The sequence below is a fragment of the Mus pahari genome, chromosome 5 (assembly GCF_900095145.1).
Source record: "Mus pahari chromosome 5, PAHARI_EIJ_v1.1, whole genome shotgun sequence".
Classification (NCBI taxonomy): domain Eukaryota; kingdom Metazoa; phylum Chordata; class Mammalia; order Rodentia; family Muridae; genus Mus; species Mus pahari.
Window position 1 is genome coordinate 144359454 of NC_034594.1, and position 6542 is coordinate 144365995.

Below are 6542 nucleotides of genomic sequence, written 5' to 3' on the forward strand. Positions count from 1 at the left end.
CCAGAAATAGTCATCATAAGTCCACCCCTTGTCAACTTGACACAGAATTATATCTCATTGTCACGATTAATTTTCAAATGAAAACAATAAACAGATCATAATAATGCCTAAATATAATATAATTATCATACATACAGTCCCAAACACATTATATGTTTAAATAGGTCATAATTACACCTAACATAATATAACTATCCCTGATGTTACCAGAAACACTATAAATTTAGAGTAGGTAGCAATGTCCCTTGAGAGATATTCTTTTAGTATCTCAAACTGAAATATGATAGTCATTGACATGTTCTGATATGATGTTAGACCACATAATAAAGAAAGTGATGAAAGGAAGCACTGATGTCTATACAAACGGATTCTTAACAAAATATAACAAAAACACTCATGTCTACTATAATCCTTGTTTCTACAGCACATCACATGGCCTTACCTGGTGTTTATAACTACCATCTTCTACTACCTATTCTGTATTTCCTCCACCCTTGACAAGAACCTCATCAGGCCTTGACTCTTTTCTTGCGGAAGTGACCCATCCTTCATTCCTGATAGGTCTGTGCCCTTTGCCATCTTGCCTACTTAGGCTGTTGTAGTTTCCCATTGACTTTAATCACAACACACAGTAGCACCTAGAAATTCCCTAAAGGATCTCCTGTAGTCCAGATAAAAATTTTCTTACCTCCATTGTAGAAAAGCAATCCAATTTTTCCATGATAATCTGGGTCAATCATCTCTCATAACACTGTTATTCATTTCTTAGCCTATTAGTCTAAGGGCTTTAGGAGCCCAAAGTTGCCAGAGGGGTGTCTGAGCTTCCAGTTCAAGGGAATATTTGTTGTGACTCCTGGTAGGAGTGTTCCTCCCTCTGGAACCAAAACTTTTAGACCAGCAAACTTAAGGTCAAAATCACAGGAACAGAAAGCAAAACTTCTCCTAGTGGGTCACCAGGGGGGATAGTGAATGAAACTATTCTTTTCTCCACACTGTGATTCCTGTACCCAATATATTGGACACTGATTCAAAGTATATACCGCCTTCTGCAGAACCCTGCTTCATCCAGCCCTCTAGGCTGCTGCCACCTAATTGGCACTCTGTGTCTTCAAAAGGTCATTCCATTGTTCTATCAGGACATCTGATTCAGGGAAGTAAGAAACATTCTAAGACCAGAGGATTCCATGACTGTAGGCTCACTGTCAGTTGCACTTTTCTGACTATGAAGTGAGTTCCTTGGCCAGAAGCAATACTGTGTGGAATAACATGACAGTGGATAGGGCGTTCTGTAAGTACACAGGTGGTGGTTTTGTCAGAACCATTATATTCAGGAAAGGCAAGTCCACAGCCAGAATAAGTATATGCTCCAGTAAGGACAAAGTATTGTCCTTTCCATGGAGGAGGTAGTTCAGTTTCGTCAACCTGCCTGCCACCAGGTCATTGGCTGGTCACCCCAGGGAATAGTGCCATATCTGGGGCTCAGTGTTGGTTTCTGTTGTTGTCAAATCTGACACTCAGCAGCAGCTGTGTCCAGGTCAGTCTTGGTAAATGGGAGACTCTGTTGTTGAGCCCATGCATAACCCCATCTCTGCCATGTGGTCCCTTGTTCATGGACCCATTGGAAAATGGCAGAAATGGCTGGGGAAAGAGACTGACAGTCCACAGAAAGGGTCGTCCTATCTACTTGATTATTGAACTCCTCTTTAGCTGAAATCATCTTTTGATGAGAGTTTACATGGAACACGAGTATCTTCACATCCTTAGACTTTTTTTCTTCCCCAGATGTCTTTCTTACCAATTTTCCAATCATGTTATTTTCAAGTTCCTGACCATCCAGCCAATCCATTGGCTACAGCCCAGGAATCAGTGAACAACTGGCCATTTCTCTTAACAAACAAAATATAAGATCATGTGTACTGCCAGAAGTTCTGCCTACTGTGACAATTTCCCTTCACCAGCATCTCTCGGAGGTGTCCCAGAAAGGGGTTTTAATGCTGCAGTTATCCACTTCTGAGTGGTGCTCACATAACATATAGAACCATTAGTAAATCTGACCTAGTCTTTTCTTCCTCAGACAACTGATCATGGGGAACGCTCCATGGCTACAGCTCATGAGTCCAATTAAACCCATTATACTTAAACTTGTCCAACTGAGCAGCAGCGTCTCTAGCCCTAAGGTCTGGTCCAAGGAAAAGGTCTACAACAAAACTCCTCAACTGTGCTGTCACCCCTCTCACCATTTTGCATCTTACAGGATCAGTGAAGGGCATGTCTTCTGTCTTAAAGGATTAGTAAAGGATATGTCTTCTGGGCCTTCCCACTGTGAAGTATTAGGTTTCACACTGCACGTTCACTCTAGCATTAAAATTTTCCTGACCCTTAAGATCCATTCCATCAATACTACATCAAGGGATATCACACATCTGCAACTCCTTTTCAGTGGGCCATTCAAACATATTTTGGCACCTTTTCTTTTTAACTTTGCAAGCTTCCATATTAAACCTAGAATCTCTACTCTGAAAATCCATATGAATGAACTCAGGATGATCTAGTTTAATGTTCCTTCCCACCATTATCCCACACTCTTAAGATCCATTCCCACACATATTCCACAGACTTCTGTTTGAATGAACTGCAAACTCATTAAGTAAGCTCTTTAGTAGTATAGCGAACCTTCTCATGGACTACACTTTCTACCTCCCCTCTAAAAGCATGCCGTAGACCTATCTGGCTATAGGTCTAAAGGCAACTATTGGTGGACCCTTAAGGACATCAGTATTGTCTAGGCTGGCATTTCCTTCTGAGAAAGTCACTACCTCTGGTTAGCAGACAATGAATAATATCCTTAATCAGAGGTGAAATGGCAATACTTCGAGGTGTGGGACACAGGGTACTACTTCCTCAGGTGAGATAAACCCTTGAGAAATTGAAGGTTTAAAGCTCTCAGCTTCAATACGATCCTCACACGCGCACCCAAGTCCCAGGTTCCCATTCTTTACCAATTAGTGCCCCAGTTCTGTACCAGTTAGTGCCCTTACTTTAACCACTGACACACCCCAAGCTGGGACTTGAATATTTACTATAATTCATCCAAACATAATGAGAGCTATGCAATTAGAGCTTTGTAGCTGTTGGAGAGAAGAATGGATATCCTAGCAAGGCGAGAGCAACCAGGCAAAGAGCAAAAGCCTCTTTCTGCCTCGTCCTTTACAGGTTTCTAGCAGGTGTGGCCCCAGTTAAAGGCTTCCTCCTCAATACCTGGATGGAAGGCATGTCTTTTTCCCCAGCTTGAAACATCTGGACTAGAGGGGTGTGTGTGCATTTTCATAACTCAAAGATCCAGATTAGGAGTGGATTTTCCTGCTTCAAATTAAGCAAACAATTCCTTCATAGTGTGCTCTTTATCTGGGGGTTTTAGTTCCAGATGTGGTCAAGCTGACATCAAGAATAACCAACAAACACCTTCAGTATTACCAAGGTTCTCAAAGTACTAAAAGCACCCAGGTAGCTGGAAAGGAAGGGAGGGAGGAAGGGAGGGAGGGATGGAGAGAGAGAGAGAGAGAGAGAGAGAGAGAGAGAGAGAAAGAAAGAAAGATGGATGATGGATGGATGGAAAGATAAAAAGAAATCAAGACAGAAAGAAGGAAGGAAGAGAGAGAAAGAAAGAAAGATAGAAAGAGAAAAAAGAAAAAAGAAAGACAGAAGGAAGGAAGGGAGGAGAGAAAGAAAGAACAAAGGAAGGAAGAAGAAAAAGAAAGAAAGAAGAAAAGAAAGAAAGGAGGAAGGAAGATCAAAATAAAAACAAGTTCCACACATTGTCCATATGAGAAGAGTGTGACAATGTCATCTAAAAGACCCCATGGCTCCACCATTGTCTCTCCTACATCTGAAGGATGTGGACTTATTCATGTACTTGCTGAAACTGTAACATGGAGGTTCATCTTAGCTCAAGACACTTAACACGCAGGGGAGAGGGAGCTGCCCTTCTCCCCCCCCCCCAATAAGAAGGCCTAATATGGGTTGGTGACAGGGTCCAAGCATAGTTAACTGAGGTAAGTCAATTCACTGAAGAATTCTAGCTATACTCACTCACTTTACCTATAGTTTCTAAAGTCCTGCTATGGGTTAGAGCTTGGCGCAAAGGGTTGTTCTGCTCATTTAACAGCATCCCTGTGTTCTACCACTAGGTGTCAGTATCACATCCTCTAGTCTCCCTCTGTATGCATGAAGAAACCATTCAAAGATAGGGCACTGCCTAGGGTGTGAGGCCCAGAATCTGAATCCCAGCAATGGAGCTACATGGAGCACAGAAAGTAAAATAGTCACGTGAAACTTAACAATGAGGATAATTTCCTAGAAATGTATAATTGGGAAATTTCACTGTTTTTCAACAACCTTAAAATATACTTTCGCAATCCACAATCCTAAATGGTATAATTGACTACATGTCTATGGTGTGTGTGTGTGTGTGTGTGTGTGTGTGTGTGTGTGTGTAGCTTATTGCTCCTCAGCCCACACTGAACAAAATAGATTAGATCAAACACAAGAGAAAAACTATACATTCAAGAAATACAACACAGGGGGCTGGTGAAATGGCTCAGTGGGTAAGAGCACCTGACTGCTCTTCCGAAGGTCCGGAGTTCAAATCCCAGCAACCATATGGTGGCTCATAACCATCCATAACAAGATCTGACACCCTCTTCTGGAGTGTCTGAAGACAACTACAGTGTACTTACATATAATAAATAAATAAATCTTAAAAAAAAAAAGAAATACAACACAGATAGATGAGTGGCTATTGATACACTCTGAGCACTGCCTGACTGTTGATAGCAAAACTGCTTAACAAGTGGAAGGCAGAAATGCTAAAACACCAACCAAGAATTATAGGATAGTAAGCACATTAACTAGCATCACACTTGTTATCAACTATAATGTGCTGTGCATGCATGCCTCGCCGGATTGTCTCGGACCTGCCAGCAACCTAAGTAATGACACAGAGCCCCTTTTATTAATTATGAAAGCTTGGCCTTAGCTTAAGCTTGTTCCCAACGAGCACTTATACTTCAATCGGCCCATTTATATGAATCTACGTTCCGTATTGAGGCTCGTTGCCTCCTGAGTACTTGGTTCTTCCTCTACATCTGGCTGGAGAATATTCTACATCTGACTTCCAGACTTCCTATCTCTCTGCCCGGAAGCCCCACCTATCCTTTTCTGCCTTGATATAGGCTGTCAGCTCTTTATTAAACCAATCAAAAGTTATTGAAGGGAATGTTTACAAAGTATTTTGCAGCCAAGAGAAAAACAATACCAAACTCTGGCCTGTAATCATGAGGGTACAGAAATCAACATGTGAATAATATAAAGGCAACCTTTATGCAGTGCACAAAAAGACTACCCCAGCATGCATATGTTCTATAGGACTTCAAGTGTGGTGGGTTTGAGTGCACCAGGATCATTGTAAATGTGTGAATAATGTATTTATAGGGGTGATGGGAATTTTTCAGTCCTACTGCAATCTTATGGGGCCACTGTTGTATCTGCAGTAGTTTGACCAAAACCTTGTTGTGAAATATGTAAATTAGTTATTACAAGAAGGTCACTACATTGACTTCTGGGACTCACTAGAAAATAAAAGCAGAAGTTGATAATGTTCCCACGAAGACCATAGCTGCAATGTGCAGTCACGTCAATGCTAGGAAGTGTGGGGTCTGAGATAAACAGATAAGAGGTACATCCAACTTAGACTTTAGAAGTCAAGAAGATTGCTTTATGTGTGAAGTTTGGTCTGGCTATGGAAATGCAGAGAAATTTAATGAAAAGACCAAAGAATCAGAAATAGAACCACTCTGTGGTATTCCCTTCATTATAAGATCACTTGAAATCACAGAAAATAAGGAAAGATCCAAAGGAAATAAAATCGTTCCCTGCCTACCCCTCACTGACTGCAGCACTCCGGAGAGCAGCCTGCACCTCAGCTGGGCAACAAAGCAGAGATGGCCCTGGAAGTGGGGAGATGGGTGAGCTGGCCCTAAGGGTGTGAAAGCCAGAGAACTTGCCCTGGCACAGGAGAGGTGGCAGGCCAACCAACATAGCTTCCACCCAGGTCCAGATCCAGAAATCTGAGTTAGTCCTCCCCATCCATGAATTGTTGGAACCTGTGAAGGGGCCGGTCCCGCAGATCCAAAGCTGCAAGATCTCTACTACACAGGATAACAACAGAGTATCCAAGAGGAGCTCGATGAGGATTCAGTATTGATAGTGTAGTAGAAGTCGGATACCTCAACCAGACCAAAGACTCACTGCAGTGAACATTTGCAAGTTAAGCTGTTTGGGTAAAAATGTGTGCTGTGTGACACACCACAGCTTCCAAGGCAAGTTCTGTTTGTTTCTTTGCAACCGCTCCCCACATGAAAAAAAGAAAGTAAATTAAAAGAGAGGGTGACATGAAAAATTATAGGTACAGCGACAAAGTTTGGAGCTGGGATGAAGGGATGGACTATCCAGAGAGGACCCCATTCGGAGTCCATCCCATCATC